The sequence below is a fragment of the Halichoerus grypus genome, chromosome X (genome assembly GCF_964656455.1).
Source record: "Halichoerus grypus chromosome X, mHalGry1.hap1.1, whole genome shotgun sequence".
In the NCBI taxonomy this organism is placed as follows: Eukaryota; Metazoa; Chordata; class Mammalia; order Carnivora; family Phocidae; genus Halichoerus; species Halichoerus grypus.
This window is the reverse complement of record NC_135727.1, coordinates 61692618-61709418: the sequence shown is the minus strand read 5'-3', so window position 1 is coordinate 61709418 and position 16801 is coordinate 61692618. Positions and strand designations below refer to the sequence as shown.

General features: G+C 38.0%; 2 pseudogenes; both read right to left on the bottom strand.

Annotated features, from left to right (window-relative positions):
• Positions 1 to 755: 755 nt before the first annotated feature.
• LOC118538403 (RNA ligase 1 pseudogene) lies at positions 756 to 1744 on the bottom strand (annotated as a pseudogene).
• Positions 1745 to 10603: 8859 nt separating this feature from the next.
• On the bottom strand, positions 10604 to 10930 carry LOC118537803 (cytochrome c oxidase subunit 6A1, mitochondrial pseudogene; annotated as a pseudogene).
• Between the last annotated feature and the right edge of the window lie 5871 nt (positions 10931 to 16801).

Sequence of the window (16801 nt, the reverse complement as noted above, 5' to 3'; positions counted from 1 at the left end):
TGAACAGTTTGAAGATGAAGAAGAAAGTCCTGCTGATCTCCCCATTTATTAAGGACTACCTATACTTGTAGTTTTATTTAACTACTAACTTTATAAGTTAAAACTTAATCTGGAAATCAAACAGGTCTCTGACCTACATGATTTCCTTCTTCATACCCTGTACCTTTACTAAATACAAGTTTTAGTAAATAAAATTATATGAAATTTTAAACATAATAGAAAAGTATTTTTTGATGACTTTAGAGTAAGTTATGACTATCAAATAAGCTGTGATGAATTTCTGTATACATAATGTTTAAGTTTTTTAAAGAGTATGGGGTGAGCTTTAATAACTTTTAACATTTAAAATTGGGGTTTTATATATACTTATTTACATGTGTGTTAAGACTCTAGTTTTATATATATGTACATGTATATAAACATAAGGTTACAGCCATATGTTTTAAGTGTTAGAACAAATTCATCTTGAACTATTTAATTTTTAAAGTTAATGATCCAGAATTGTTGGTTTAATTGTTGTCTTTATCCAACTTTTGTACAAGGTAGGGAGCTTATTATTATATTTCTAAGTCTAGTGGTTGAAATTCGTTTGGTGGTTCTAAAAAATTTTTTGAATAGACCTTTGCAACAGGGAAATTCATTTCTTCAAACGCTAGAAGACATATTGCTCTATTAGACATGGAACCTTGAGATTTTTTTACCTTCCACATATGACAGAATATTCAAGATTCAAAGATAACAATAAAGCTGGTTCTTAATTGCATTTCTAGTTTATACATCAAGTATTATATCTTTGAGTTTACCAAATTTCTGATTATCTATTTTTGAAAAAAGACTAAACAAACAGTATCAAAGGCATGGTCATACTTGTTCAGGTTCATGTTGATAATAACTGGTTTTGAATTCATGTAAGTATCTGGAATTGGCCAGCCTAAACCAAGATGATGGCGATGAACCTTGATTAAACAGCCATCATTGCAATTACATAATATTCCTTCAATTTTACCCTTTCTGCAACCTTCAAACCAGGATAATAGATCATTGTGCTTCAAGGTAGGTTGATTTCGGATTTGAAATGTCCCATGTGGTATAAGAAGATGTAATGGATGCTTCTTGCTTCCTAACCCATATGGGTTTCCATTAATATTTGTTCATATAAGCTCTAGTGTTTGTTCTAGGAGATCTGAGAGTGGTACTGCACTAATTTCCAGAAGCCCAGGACCACCAGGATGATGCTTCAGTACCAGGGCAACTTCGAATTAGTAATTAACTTCAGAGGAATGTCAGTAGTACTGTTTGTTGTGTTTCTCCACTGGTACCCAACCAGGAATGTGTCCATTTTCATCAGGCATTGGATTCCTGTTTAATTGTTCTATTTCCTTCGCTGGTATCCAGCACTCTGGAACAGGTTTGAAGTCCTCCTCAACATTCCAAAAAAAATCTTTTAAGTTTTGTTTTGAATGTAAATAATTTTTAAATCTTTTCTCAGCTAATTTGTTAGGTTTTCTATCTAGCCGAGCCCAAAGGTATGGCTGACCTTTGTAGGTAGTAATATAACAACATGTTTCATCCACTTTTTCTGTTGGAATTGCACTGTATATATCTGCATCTAATGCCTTGTGACTTAGAGTTTCAGTTGCCAAAACTTTAAATGGCTGATGCTCCCTTTTGGTGGAGGGCTCCTCTTTCACCTCTGTCACAAACACACAGGCATTTTCTGCTGCACCAAATCTAGGCGCCTCATGGTGGGCCCAACAGGCAATGCAAATGCAGAAGATACTTCCAAACAGCTCTGCAGCCAGGAAAGCATCCCCAGCAGTCACACACACTGCTCAAACCACAAACACTGCCTGCTCAGCACCCTTAACTTTCCTGATAGTTGTCCATGACTTCCTCATTGTTGGCCTCCAGGTATCCTGTTAGAACCTAACTAACTGCACACTCTAACACTTTGGTGGAGATTTTAGTATTATAATGAAGTAAATGTAGTTATCCGTCATTTTAGAGTTCATTCCATGGCCCATTTATGCAGGGATTATGTTCAAACTGGTCTGGGTGGTCTGGGCCAGCTGGAGGTCTTGTCAAGGCAATCACTATCACTTAAGGGGTGGTTTTGGTTTCCATTTGCATGAATTAAGAGATAAGCTGGAAAGAAGAGCTTAAGGGAAAATATGGGACAAAAGTCAGTGAATACAAGCATGTGGGCAGTAAAGATCAGGTATTAGGGTCTAGCTGGCCATAAAAAAGAATGAAATCTTGTCATTTGGAATGACATGGATAGAGGTAGAGTGCATTATGCTAAGCAAAATAAGTCAGAGAAAGACAAATACCATACGATTTTACTCATATGTAGAATTTAAGAAACAAAACAGATGAACATAGAGTAAAAAAAAAGAGAGAGAGAGGCAAACCATAAAACAGACTCTTAACTGTAGAGAAAAAACTGAGGGTTGATGGAGGAGAGGTGGGTAGGAGATGGGCTAAATGGGTGTTGGGTATTGAGGGCACTTGTGCTGAGCATTGGGTGTTATATGTAAGTGATGAATCACTAAATTCTACTCTTGAAACTAATATTACACTATATGTTAACTAACTAGAATTTAAATAAAAAGTTGAAAAAAGAGAAATAGAAATTAAAAAGAAAAAAGACTAAGACAAATTCTCTTTCAGAATGTCTTTGAGCTGAGATATCAATCTTCTCCTGCCTTCAGACTCTGACTTGAACTGGAACTTGCACCTTCAACTCTCCCGGTTCTCAGTCCTTTAGACTCAGACTAGAAGTATACCATCAATCTCCCTGGGTCGCCATCTGCAGATCTTGGGAATTCTCAGCTGCCATAATGGCATAAGCCAATTCCTTAAAATAAGTCAATCATATACATATACATATAAGCATACATATATAGGCATCCCTCACTTTACTGTGCTTTGCAGATACTGTAATTTTTAAAAATTGTTTGTGGCAACACTGCATTGAGTAAGACTACCAGTGCCATTTTTCCAATGGCATTTTCTCACTTGTGTCTCTGTCACATTTGGTAATCTTCATTATATTTCAAATATTTGCATTATTATTATATTTTTATTGTGATCTATGATCAGTTATCTCTGATGTTACCATTGTAATTGTTTTGTGGGGTCATGAACCATGCATGCCCATATAACATGACAAACTTAATAAATACTGTGTGTGTTCTGACTACTCCACCAACTGGTCATTCCTCCATCTCTCTCCCCCTTCTTGGGCCTCCTTATTCCCTGAGACACAACAATACTAAAATTAGGCCAATTAATAATCCTATAATAGCCTCTTAGTGTTCAAGTGAAAGGAAGAGTCAAACATCTTTCACTTTAAATCAAAAGCTAGAAATGATTAAGCTTAGTGAGGAAGGCAGGTCAAAAGCTGAAATAAGTCAAAAAGTAGACATCTTGCACCAAACTGTTAGTAAAGTTGTATATGCAAAGGAAAAGCTTTTGAAGGAAATTAAAAGTGCCACTCCAGTGAACACAAAAATGATAAAGTGAAACAGGCTATTGTTAATATAGAGAAAGTTTTAGTGGTCGTGATAGAAGATCAAACCACCTATAACATTCCCTTAAACCAAAGCCTAATCTAGAGCAAGGCCCTAACTCTCAATTCTAGGAAAGCTGAAAGAGGTGTTGAAGCTGCAGAATAAAAGTTTTGAATCTAAGAGAGGTTAGTTCATGAAGTTTAAGGAAAGAAGCCATCTCCATAACAAAGAAGTACAAGGTGAAGCAGCAAGTGCTGATGTATAAGCTGAAGCAAGTTTTGCAGAAGATCTAGGTAACATAATGAATGAAGGTGGCTACACTAAGTAACAGATTTTCAATGTAAATGAAACAATCTTCTATTGGAAAAAGATTCCAAGACTTTTGTAGCTGGAGAGGAGAAGTCAATGTCTAGTTTCCAAGCTTCAAAGGACAAACTGACTTGTTAGAGGTTATTGTAGCTGGTGACTTTAAGTTGAAGTCAATGCTCTTTTATCATTCCAAAGGTTCTAGGGACTTTAGGAATTATGCTAAATCTACTATTCCTGTTCTCTATAAATGAAATAATAAAGCCTGGATGACAGTACATCTGTTTACAACGTGGTTTACTGAATATTTTAAGCCCTCTTTTGAGACCTACAGCTTACAAGAAAATGTTCCTTTCAAAATATGACTGCTTATTGACAACACACTTGGTCACCCAAGAGCTCTGATGGAAATGCACAATGAGATTCATGCTGTTTTTAATGCCTGCTAATACAGGATCCATTTTGAAGCCTGTGGATCAAGGGAAAATTTTGAATTTCAATTCTTATTATTTAACAGATAACATTATTATTTAACATATTAACAATTTGTAAGGTTATAGATGCCATAGTGATTCCTCTGATGGATCTGAAAAAAATAAATATAAAACACTCTCAGAAGAATTTGCCATTCTAGATGCCATTAAGGTCATTTGTGATTCATGGGAAGAGGTCAAAATATCAACATTAACAGAAGTTTGGAAGAAGTTGATCCCAAACCTCATGGATGACTTTGACAGGTCCAAAACTTCAGTGGAAGAAGTAACTGCAGATGTGGTATTAATAGCAAGAGAACTAAAATTAGAAGTGCAGCCTGAAGATGTAACTGAATTGCAGCAATCTTATGATAAAACTTTAACACATAAGGAACTTCTTCTTATGGATAAGCAAAGAAAGTGGTTTTCTGACATGGAATCTACTAGAAGAGATGCTGTGAAGATTGTTGAAATGACAACAAAGGATTTATAATATTACACAAACTTAGTTGATAAAATAGCAACAAGGATTGAGAGGACTGACTCCAATTTTGAAAAGAAGTTCTAGGAAGAGAAAAGATGGCAGAGGAGTAGGGGACCCTATTTCAACCAGTCCCCTGAATTGAGCTGGATATCTACCAGACCATTCTAAACACCCACAAAATCAGCCTGAGATGTAAGAAGATATATCTGGATTTCTACAAACAGAATATCTCCTGTGGTTGGTCTCAAGGTATGAAGCCAGGAGCCCTGATGTTGCAGGCAGATATCGGAAGATAAATGGAAGGGGGAGGGAGACTCTGGGATCTTGCACTGCCTGGGTGCAAAAGCCTCCCATGCTGGGAACAGGGCACAGACTCGCAGACCTGTAGCAATGGGGAAAGGACTTCAGGGCAGCCCCCCAGACTGAAACCTGGAGCTGCGGGGGCACGTGTGTGAACCAGGGGTGGCTTGCAGTTTGAGAAGCACAAAGGGCAGAGATGTGCCTGGACATGGACATGAGGGCTGGAAGTGCTGCTGTGGGGTGCACAACCCAGGAACCTGCAGTTTTTAGCCGCACAGACAGAAATGGAGACAGTGTGGCCTGGAGAGCTCAGTGAAGATCAGACTGCGATCTCTCTATTCTGAAACAGGGGTTTGGATACATTCACTTCTGCTCTGACTCTCGGAAGAGACACAGAAAGCCACCAGGGAAAGCCGTCAGAGAACAAAAGCCCTAAAAAAACCATTTTCACTGAGCCCACCCACCCCACAAGGAGCAGGGCAACTCTGCCCAAACAGGGGTTGCTTGAGTAACAGCATGGCCGGCCCTTTCCCCAGAAGAAAGGCTGGAAGAACAAGAGGCAGACAACCTTAAGGTCCCTATAAAACAGGTGCATCTTCCTTGGGTTGTGGTTAATAATTTGAACTCTGTACATTCCCCCAACCACCCCTCAACAGAATGACTAAGAGAAGGAACCCCCAACAAAGGAAAGACTCGGAGACTGTGGCCTCTGCCACAGAACTAATATATATATATATATATATATATATATATATATATATATATATATATATATAATGGATATAATGGATATAACCAAAATGTCAGAAAGTGACTTCAGAGTAACAATTATCAAGGTGATATCTAGCCTTGAGAAAGATATTAACAACAATATAGAATCTCTAAGGGCAGAAATGAGATCTAATCAGGCCCAACTTAAAAATGCTATGAATAAAATGCAGATCAAACTGGATAATCTCACTGCCAGGGTAAATGAGGCAGAAGAATGAATTAGTGAGAGAGAGGATAAAATGATAGAAAAGAAGGAAATTGAGGTGGCATGGGAAAAACAAATTAAAACCCAAGGAATCAAACTGAGAGAGATTATTCATTCAATGAAACATTCCAATATCAGAATTATTGCGGTCCCTGAGGGGGTGGAGAGAGAGAGAGAGGTCTAGAAGATATATTTGAGCAAATTGTAGCTGAGAACTTCCTTAATCTGGGGAAGGAAACAAGCATTTGTGCCCAAGAGGCAAGGAGAACCCCTCCCAAGATCAATAAGAACAGACTGACGCCATGACATATAATAGTAAAATTTGCAAATCTTAGATCCGAGGAAACAATCTTGAAAGGAGTGAGGGGGAAGAGATTTCTATGTACAGAGGGAGGAACATCAGAATAACGTCAGACCTATCCACAGAGACCTGGCAAGCCAGAAAGGGCCAGCAAGACAAATTCAGGATACTAAATGAAAAGAATATGCAGCCAAGAATACTTTACCCAGAAAGGCAGTCAAACAGAATGGATGGAAAGAAAAGGAGCTTCTAAGACCAGCAGAAAATGAAAGAATATGTGACCACCAAGCCGGCCCTGCAAGAAATATTAAGAGGGGATCTATACAAGAAGAAAGACCCCAAGAGTGATATAGATCAGAAATTTACAGAGACAATCTATAGAAACAAGGACTCCACAGGCAACATGATGATAACAAATTCATATCTTGCAATAATCACTCTCAACGTGAACGGCCTAAATGCTCCCATGAAATAGCACAGGGTTACAGATTGGATAAAAAGACAGGACCCATCCATATGCTGTCTACAAGGGACTCATTTTGAACCTAAAGATACACCAAGAAATAAAGTGAAGGGAGGGAGAACCATTTTTCATACCAATGGACCTCAAAAGAAAGCTAGGGTAGCAATTCTTATATCAGACAAATTAGATTTTAAGCTAAAGACTGTAATTAGAGATTCAGAAGGACACTATACCATGCTAAAAGGGTCTATCCAACAAAAGGATTTAGCAATTGTTAATATCTATGCCCCCAACATAGGAGCAGCCAACTACATATGCCAACTGTTAACAAAATAAAGAGACATAATACGCTAATAGTAGGAGACTTCAACAATCCACTATCAGCAATAGACAGATGATCTAAGCAGAAAATCAACAAAGAAACAAGAGCTTTGAATGACACACTGGACCAGGTGGACCTCATAGATATATACAGAACATTCCACCTTAAAACAACAGAATATTCATTCTTCTCAAGTGCACATGGAACTTTCTCCAGAATAGACCACATACTGGGTCACAAATCAGGTCTCAACCGGTACCAAAAGACTGAGATTATTCCCTGCATTTTCTCAGACCATAATGCTTTAAAACTGGAACTCAACCACAAGAAAAAATTTGGAAGAAATTCAAACACTTGGAAGCTAAAGACCACTCTGCTCAAGAATGTTTGGGTCAACCAGGAAATCAAAGAAGAACTTAAACAATTCATAGAAAACAATGAGAACAAAAACACATTGGTCCAAAACCTATGGGATACTGCAAAGGAGGTCCTAGGGGGGAAATACATAGCCATCCAAGACTCACTCAAAAAAACAGAAAAATCCTGAATACACAAATTAACTTTATACCCTGAAGCCCTGGAGAAAGAACAAATAAACCCTAAACCAGGCATCAGAAGAGAAATAATTAAGATTAGAGCAAAGATCAATGAATTAGAAACCAGAAATACAGTAGATCAGATAAACAAAACTAGAAGCTGGTTCTTTGAAAGAATTAATAAGATCAATAGACCACTGGCCAGACTTATCCAAAAGAAAAGAGAAAGGACCCAAATTAAAAAATTATGCATGAAAGGGGAGAGATTACGACTAACACCAAGGAAATAGAAACAATTATTAGAAATTAGTATCAACAACTGTAGGCCAATAAAGTAAAAAACCTAGAAGAAATGGATACCTTCTGGGAAACTTATAAACTACCAAGACTGAAACAGGAAGAAATTGACAACCTGAACAGACCAATAACCAGTAATGAGATTGAAGCAGTGATCAAAAACCTCCCAAAAAAACAAGAGTCCAGAGCCTGATGGATTCCCTTGGGAATTCTACCAAACATTCAAAGAAGAAATCATACCTATTCTCCCAAAGCTCTTTCACAAAATAGAAAGAGAAGGAAAACTTCCAAACTCATTCTATGAGGTCTGCATTACCTTGATCCCAAAACCAGGCAAAGACCCCATCAAAAAGGAGAATTTCAGACCAATATCCCTGATGAATATGGATTCCAAAATTCAGAACAAGATCCTAGCTAATAGGATCCAACAGTACATTAAAAGGATTATCCAGGGGTGCCTGGGTGGCTCAGTCCATCAAGCATCTGCCTTCATCTTGGGTCATGGTCACAAGGTCCTGGGATCAAGCCCCATATCAGGCTCCCTGCTCCATGGGGAGCCTGCTTCTCCCTCTCCCTTTGCCTCTCCTCCTGCTTGTGCTCTCTGTCGCTATCTCTGTCACTATCTGTCTCTATCAAATTAATAAATAAAATCTTTAAAAATAAATAAATAAATAAATAAATAATAAATAAAATAAAATAAAAGCATTATCCATAACGACCATGTAGGATTTATCCCTGGGATGCAAGTGTGGTTCAACATTCACAAATCAATCAATGTGATAGAACACATAAATAAGAGAAAAGAATCACATGTTTCTCTCAATTGATGCAGAAAACGCATTTGACAAAATACAGCACCCTTTCCTGATTAAAACTCTTCAGAGTATAGGGATAGAGGGAACATTCCTCAATTTCACAAAACCCATCCATGAAAAGCCCACAGTGAATATCATTCTCAATGGGGAAAAGCTGATAGCATTTCCCTGAAGATCAGGAACACAACAAGGATGCCCACTCTCACCACTATTGTTCAGCATAGTACTGGAAGTCCTAGCAAGAGCAATCAGACAACAAAAAGAAATAAAAAGTATTCAGATTGGCAAAGAAGAACTCAAACCCTCACTCTTCACAGATGACATGATACTTCATGTGGAAAATCCAAAAGTCTCCACCCCCAAATTGCTAGAACTCATACAGCAATTCAGTAATGTGGAAGGATACAAAATCAATGCACAGAAATCAGTTGCTTTCCTATACACTAACCATATAACTGTAGAAAGAGAAATTAGGAAATCTATTCCATTTATAATAGCACCAAAACCCTTAAGATACATTGGAATAAACCTAACCAAAGAGTTAAAGGATCTATACTCTTGGAACTACAGAACACTTATGAAGGAAATTGAAGAAGACACAAAAAGATGGAGAAACATTCCATGCTCTTGGATTGGAAGAATAAAGCTTGTTAAAATATCTTTGCTGCCCAGAGCAATCCATACTTTCAATGTAGGGAAAAGAAGGGGGACATACAGCCCAAGTTACATAGCAGCAATGTCCACAATAGGCAAACTGTGGAAGGAGCCAAGATGTCCTTCAAGAGATGAATGGATAAAGAAGATTTGGTCCATATATACAATGGAATATTACTCAGCCATCAGAAAGGATGAATACCCAGCATTTGCACTGACATGGATAGAACTGGAGGGCATTATGCTAAGTGAAATAAGTCAAGCAGAGAAAGACAATTATATGGTTTCACTTATCTGTGGAACATAAGGAATAGCATGGAGGACATTAGGAGAAGGAAGGGAAAAATGAAGGAGGAGGGTCAGAGGGGGAGATGAACCATGAGAGACTATGGACTCTGGGAATCAAACTGAGGGTTTTAGCGGGGAGGAGGTGGAGGGATGCGTGAATCAGTTGATGGGTATTAAGGAGGACACATATTGCATGGAACAAGGGGTGTTATATGTAAACAATAAATCATGGAACACATATCAAAAACTAATGATCTACTGTATTGTGACTAACATAACATAATAAAAATAAATAAATAAATAAATAAATAAATAAATAAACAAACAACAGAAAAAAAAAGAAAAGAAGTTCTACTGGGAGGAAAATGCTATTAAACAACATGACATGCTACAGAGAAATTGCTAATGAAAGGAAGCATCAATCAATGTGGCAACATCATTGTCTTATTTTTATTGCCACAGCCACTCCAAATTTCATCAACCACCACCCTGAAGAGTCAACAGTTTTCAACTTTGAGACAAGTCCTTCTACAAGCAAAAAGATAATATTTGATGACAGTGCAAATTATAGTTAGCAATTTTTATCAATAAAGTATTTTTAATTAAGGTATATACATTATTTTTTATACATAATGCTATTTTACACTTAGTAGACCTCAGTATAGTGTAAACAATTATTTTATTTGTTTTTTGTTTTTCGTGGACCAATCTAAGTTATTTATTTAAGCCATCTCCTGCCATAAGCAAAGGGATGGAAGATCCGTATACTGGTCATCATTTGATACAAGTAAGGAAGGTGAGCTTAAGGTCCCATAGACTTTTCTGGTCCGTGTGCAGAGTCATGGTCTAAACCAGTGCTGTAGTCCCCCTGGGTGGTGGTCCAGGTTCTCTTTATTCATCTTCATAGCCGATTGGAAGTGGATTCACGTGAGAGTTATGGAATAGAGTATGATTACCATCTCCCCAGGGAAAGGGCTTGGACCTGATGTGGAGATGGTGGTAGGCGACGAACTCGGGTCTCTCATGCTTTCTGTGATGCGACCTCAGGAAGACATTCAGCATGCTCACATCTATGCCAGGGAGCACTGCGAAGTAGGTGAGAGCCTTCCACATGTGAGCTGAGCCCTCCTCACCGTGGGCGCCACTTGACATGGACAGCCCCAGCCGTGCCCCGGACCAACCTAGCAGCCCAGACAGATGGGACACAGCTACCACGCCACTGCCATTTTAGATAGTGTAAACAACTTTTACATGCTCTGGGAAACTGAAAAATTAATTTTGCTAATTATTGCAATATCCACTTTATTGCAATGGTTTAGAACCAAACTTCCAATATTTGAAAGGTATGCTTTAGACACACACATATACAATCTTCTATTGGCTGTGTTTCTCCAGAGAACCCTAAGTGATACAGATCTTGATACCAGGATGAAGTCCTTAAATATTTAAGTCACATATTTGTGCTTTCAGGGCCTGCTTGGACCTGATCATATATATATCACCTCTACTTGGTGATGGATTGTTGTTGCACACATTGAAGTTTATGTCTTGATGGGTCAGATAAAACCCAGTTCATGATGGACAGTTCAGATAACATGGTAAGAAGGTAGCCCATGGTTAAGCATTCAGTCTACTAAGGTCCAGTAGCCAGCCAAGAGCATTTCTCAAAAGCATATTAATTATTCATGGATGATGTCAAGGCTTTGATCCAAAAACCTATTGTCCTGCACTCCAATTCAACTATGGCACCTGCCAAATACCCAAACATTGTCCCTATCTGCCACTGATACTTTTAGCAACTATGCATCTACTGAATTATATGGCTGAGTGACAGAGCAGCTTGCATCTTATTGTGGGACCCACTCAAAAGTAGCAGGCTTTTTGGGTCACGTGGAAAATTAGTGAGTCATAGCCAAACACTTCTGCCATAAGAAGTGGCTGTGCAAATCTCTTAAATATAGACCACATCTTGGCTTCTGAAATTCAAGCAAATTTATCACAATATCCTTCTAAAATAGAGAAGACTTGTTATCTTTTCCACATCTATTCCCAGAGAGAGGATAATCTATCAGGGAATGTGAAATGAGACCCCAGCCCCAGAATTGTTTTTAAATTAACATTTATTATATCTTTTTCTTACTTTTATCTTTATTTTTTATTTATTTTTAATTTAATTTAATTTTATTATGTTATGTTAGTCACCATACATCATTAGTTTTTGTTGTAGTGATCCATGATTCATCGTTTTTGTATAACACCCAGTGCTCCATGAAATATGTGCCCTCCTTAATATCCATCACTGGGCTAACGATACCCCCACACTCCTCCCCTCTAAAACCCTCAGGTTGTTTCTCGGAGTCCATAGTCTTTCATGGTTAGACACACCCTCCGATTCTACCCCCTTCATTTTTCCCTTCCTTCTCCTAATGCCTTCCATGCTATTCCTTATATTCCACAAATAAGTGAAACCATATGATAATTGACTTTGGCTGCTTGACTTATTCCACTTAGCATAATCTTCTCCAGTCCCATCCATGTTGATGTAAAAGTGGGGTATTCATCCTTTCTGATGGCTGAGTAATATTCCATTGTCTATATGGACCACATCTTCTTTATGCATTCATCTGTTGAAGGGCATCTCGGCTCTTTCCACAGTTTGGGTATTACAGACATTGCTGCTATGAACACTGGGGTACATATGGCCCTTCTTTTCACTACATCTGTGTCTTTGGGGTAAATACCCAGGAGTGCAATTGCTGGGTCATAGGGTAGCTCTATTTTTAAATTTTTTGAGGAAATTTCACACTATTTTCCAAAGTGGCTACACCAACTTGCATTCCCACCAACAGTGTTAGAGGGATCCCCTTTCTCCACAATCTGTCCAACATTTGTTGATTTTGCTTTGTCAATTTTTGCCATTCTAACTGGTATAAGGTGGTATCTCAATGTTTTCATTTGAATTTCCCTGATGGCTAATAATAATGAACATTTTTTCATATATCTGTTAGCCATTTGTATGTCTTCTTTGGAGAAGTGTCTGTTCATGTCTTCTGCCCATTTTTGACTTGATTATTTGTTTTTTGGGTGTTGAGTTTGAGAAGTTCTTTATAGATCTTGGAAATGAGCGCTTTGTTGTAGTGTCATTTGCAAATATATTCTCCCATTCTGTGGGTTGACTCTTTGTTTTATTGACTCTGCCATGCAGAAGCTTTTTATCTTGGAGAAGTCCCAAAAGTTCATTTTTGCTTTTGCTTCACTTGCCTTTGGAGATGTATCTTGAAAGAAGTTGCTGTGGCCAAGGTCGAAGAGGTTACGGCCTATGTTCTCCTCTAGGATTTTGATGGATTCCTGTCTCACACTGAAGTCTTTCATCCCTTTTGAGTTTATCTCTGTGTAGGGTGTTAGAGAATAATCGAGTTTCATTCTTCTGCATGTGGCTGTCCAATTTTTCCCAGCACCATTTATTAAAGAGACTGTCTTTTTTCCATTGCATATTTTTTCCTGCTTTGTTGAAGATTATTTAACCATAGAGTTGAGGGTCCATATCTGGGCTCTCTATTCTGTTCCATTGGTCTATTTGTCTGTTTTTGTGCCAGTACCCTGCTGTCTTGGTGATCATTGCTTTGTAATATAACTTGAAATTGGGCAACGTGATGCCCTCAGCTTTGTTTTTCTTTTTCAACATTTCTTGGTGACTCAGAGTCTTTTCTAATTCCATACAAATTTTAGGATTGTTTGTTCCAGCACTTTGAAAAACGTCATTGGAATTTTGACTGGGATGGCATTGAAGGTATAGATTGCTCTGGGTAGCATAAACATTTTAACGATGTTTATTCTTCCAATCCATGAGCATGGAACGTTTTTCCATCTTTTTTTGTCTCCTTCAATTTCTTTCATTAGTGTTCTGTAGTTCCTAGAGTATAGATCCTTTACCTCTTTGGTTAGGTTTATTCCAAGGTATCTTATGGTTTTTGGTGCTATTGTAAATGCAATCGTTTCTTTAATTTCTCTTTCTACAATTGCATTGTTAGTGTATAAGAAAGCAACTGATTTCTGTGCATTGATTTTGTATCCTGCCACATTACTGAATTGCTGTATGAGTTCTAGTAATTTGGGGGTGGAGTCTTTTGCGTTTTCCACATAAAGTATCATCTCATCTGCGAAGATAGAGAGTTTGACTTCTTCTTTGCCAATCTGAATACCTTTTATTTCTTTTTGTTGTCTGATTGCTGTTGCTAAGACTTCTAGTACTATGTTGAACAATAGTGGCGAGAGCGGGCATCCTTGTCGTGTTCCTGATCTTAGTGGAAAGGCTCTCATCTTTTCCCCATTGAAGATGATATTCTCTGTGGGTTTATCATAGATGGATTTTACGAACTTGAGGAACGTTCCTTCTATCCCTATACTCTGAATTGTTTTAATCAGGAAAGGATGCTGTATTTTGTCAAATGCTGTTTCTGCATCAATTGAGAGGGCCATATGGTTCTTCTCTCTCCTCTTATTAATGTGTTCTATCACATTGATTGACTTGCGAAAGTTCAACCACCCTTACATCCCAAGGGTAAATCCCACTTGGTCATGGTGGATGCTCCTTTTAATGTATTGTTCGAATCTATTAGCTAGGATCTTGTTGAGAATTTTGGAATCCATATTCCTCAGGGATATCGGTCTGAAATTCTCCTTTTTGATGGGGTCTTTGCCTGGTTTGGGGATTAAGGTAATGCTGGCCTCATAGAATAAGCCTGGAAGCTTTCCTTCTGTTTCTCTTTTTTGAAACAGCTTCAGAAGAATAGGTATCATTTCTTCTTTGAATGTTTGGTAGTATTCCCCAGGGAATCCATCAGGCCCTGGACTCTTGTTTTTTGGGAGGTTTTTGATCACTGCTTCAATGTCATTACTGGTTATTGGCCTATTCAGGTTGGCCATTTCTTCCTGTTTCAGTCTTGGCAGTTTACAGGTTTCCAGGAAGGCATCCATTTCTTCCAGGTTGCTTAACTTATTGGCATAGAGTTGTTGATAATAATTTCTAATAATTGTTTCTATTTCCTTGGTGTTAGTCCTGATCTCTCCCCTTTCATTCATGATTTTATTAATTTGAGTCCTTTCTCTTTTCTTTTGGATAAGTCTGGCCAGTGGTTTATCGATCTTATTAATTCTTTTAAAGAACCAGCTTCTAGTTTCGTTGATCTGATCTTCTGTGTTTCTGGTTTTTAATTCATTGATCTCTGCTCTAATCTTAAGTATTTCTCTTCTAATGCATGGCTTAGGCATCGTTTTTTGCTTTTTCTCTAGTTCTTTAAGGTCTAGAGTTAGTTTTTAGGATTTTTCTATTTATTTGAGGGAGGCTTGGATGGCTATGTATTTCTCCCTTAGGACTGCCTTTGCAGTATCCCATAGGTTTTGGACCAATGTGTTTTTGTCCTCATTGTTTTCTATGAATTGTTTAAGTTTTTGATTTCTTGGTTGACCTAAGCATTCTTGAGCAGAGTGGTCTTTAGCTTCCAAGTGTTTGAATTTCTGCCAATTTTTTTCTTGTGATTCAGTTCCAGTTTTAAAGCAGTATGGTCTGAGTATATGTAGGGAATAATCTCAATCTTTTGGTATCAGTTGAGACCTTATTTGTGACCCAGCACGTGGTCTATTCTGGATAATGTTCCATGTGCGCTTGAGAAGAATGAGTATTCTGTTGTTTTAGGGTGGAATGTTCTGTATATATCTATGAGGTCCATCTGGGCCAGGGTGTTATTCAAAGCTCTCGTTTCTTTGTTGATTTTCCACTTAGATGGTGTGTCTATTGCTGAGAGTGGAGTATTCAGGTCTCCTCCAATTAATGTATTACTATCCATATGACTCTTTTTTTGGTTAACAGTTGGCTTATTTTGATGGCTGCTCCCATGTTGGGGGCATAGATATTTACAATTGTTACATCTCCTTGTTGGATAAACACTTTAAGAATGATATAGTGCCCTTCTGTGTCTCTAACTACAGTTTTTAGCTTAAAATCTAATTTGTGTGATATAGGAATTGCTACCCCAGCTTTCTTTTGAGGTCCGTTGGCATGGAAAATGGAGTTCCATCCTTTGCTTTCAGTCTGGGTGTATCTTCATGTTCAAAATGAGTCTCTTGTAGACAGCATATGGATGGGTCCTGCCTTTTTATCCAATCTGCAACCCTGTGCCATTTCATGGGATCATTTAGGCCATTCACATTGAGGATGATTATTAGAAGATATGAATTTATTGTCATCATGTTTCCTGTGAAGTCCTTGTTTCTATAGATTGTCTCTGTAAATTTCTGTTCTATTTCACTCTTGCAGTCTTTCTCCTTTTATAGAACCCCTTTTAATATTTCTTGTAGGGCCGTATTAGTGGTCACATATTCTTTCAGTTTTTGCTGGTCTTGGAAGCTCTGCATCTGTCCATCCATTGTAAATGACAGCCTTGCCAGATAAAGTATTCTTGGCTGCATGTTCTTCTCATTTAGTACCCTGAATATGTCTTGCCGTTCTGGCTTGCCAGGTCTCTGTGGATAGGTCCAACATTATTCTGATGTTCCTCCCTTTGTAGGTAAGGAATCTCTTCCCCCTTAACTGCCCTTAAGATGGTTTCCTTGGTTCTAAGATTTGCGAGTTTTACTATTACATGCCGGTTCATTGGCCTGTATTCCTTGATCTTGGTGGGGGAGGTCCTCTCTGCCTCTAAGACATGAATGTTTGTTTCATTCTCCAGATTAGGGATGTTCTCAGCTATGATTTGCTCAAATATTTCTTCTAGTCCCCTCTCTCTCCCTCCATCCCCTCAGGGATCCTTATAATTTTGACATTGGAACGTTTCATGGTGTCACTTATTTCTCTAATTCTGTTTTCATGGATTTTGAGTTTTTTTTTTCTCCCTGGCCTCCTCTTTATCCTTCTCTTCTATCAACTGGTCTTTTAGATCACTAATTCATTCTTCTGCTTCACTTTCCCTATTTGTTAGATTATCTAGATTAGATTGGATCTCATTGATAACATTTTTACGTTCTGCCAGTTCAGCTTTCATTTCTAACCTTAAAGACTCTATGTTGCCATTAATT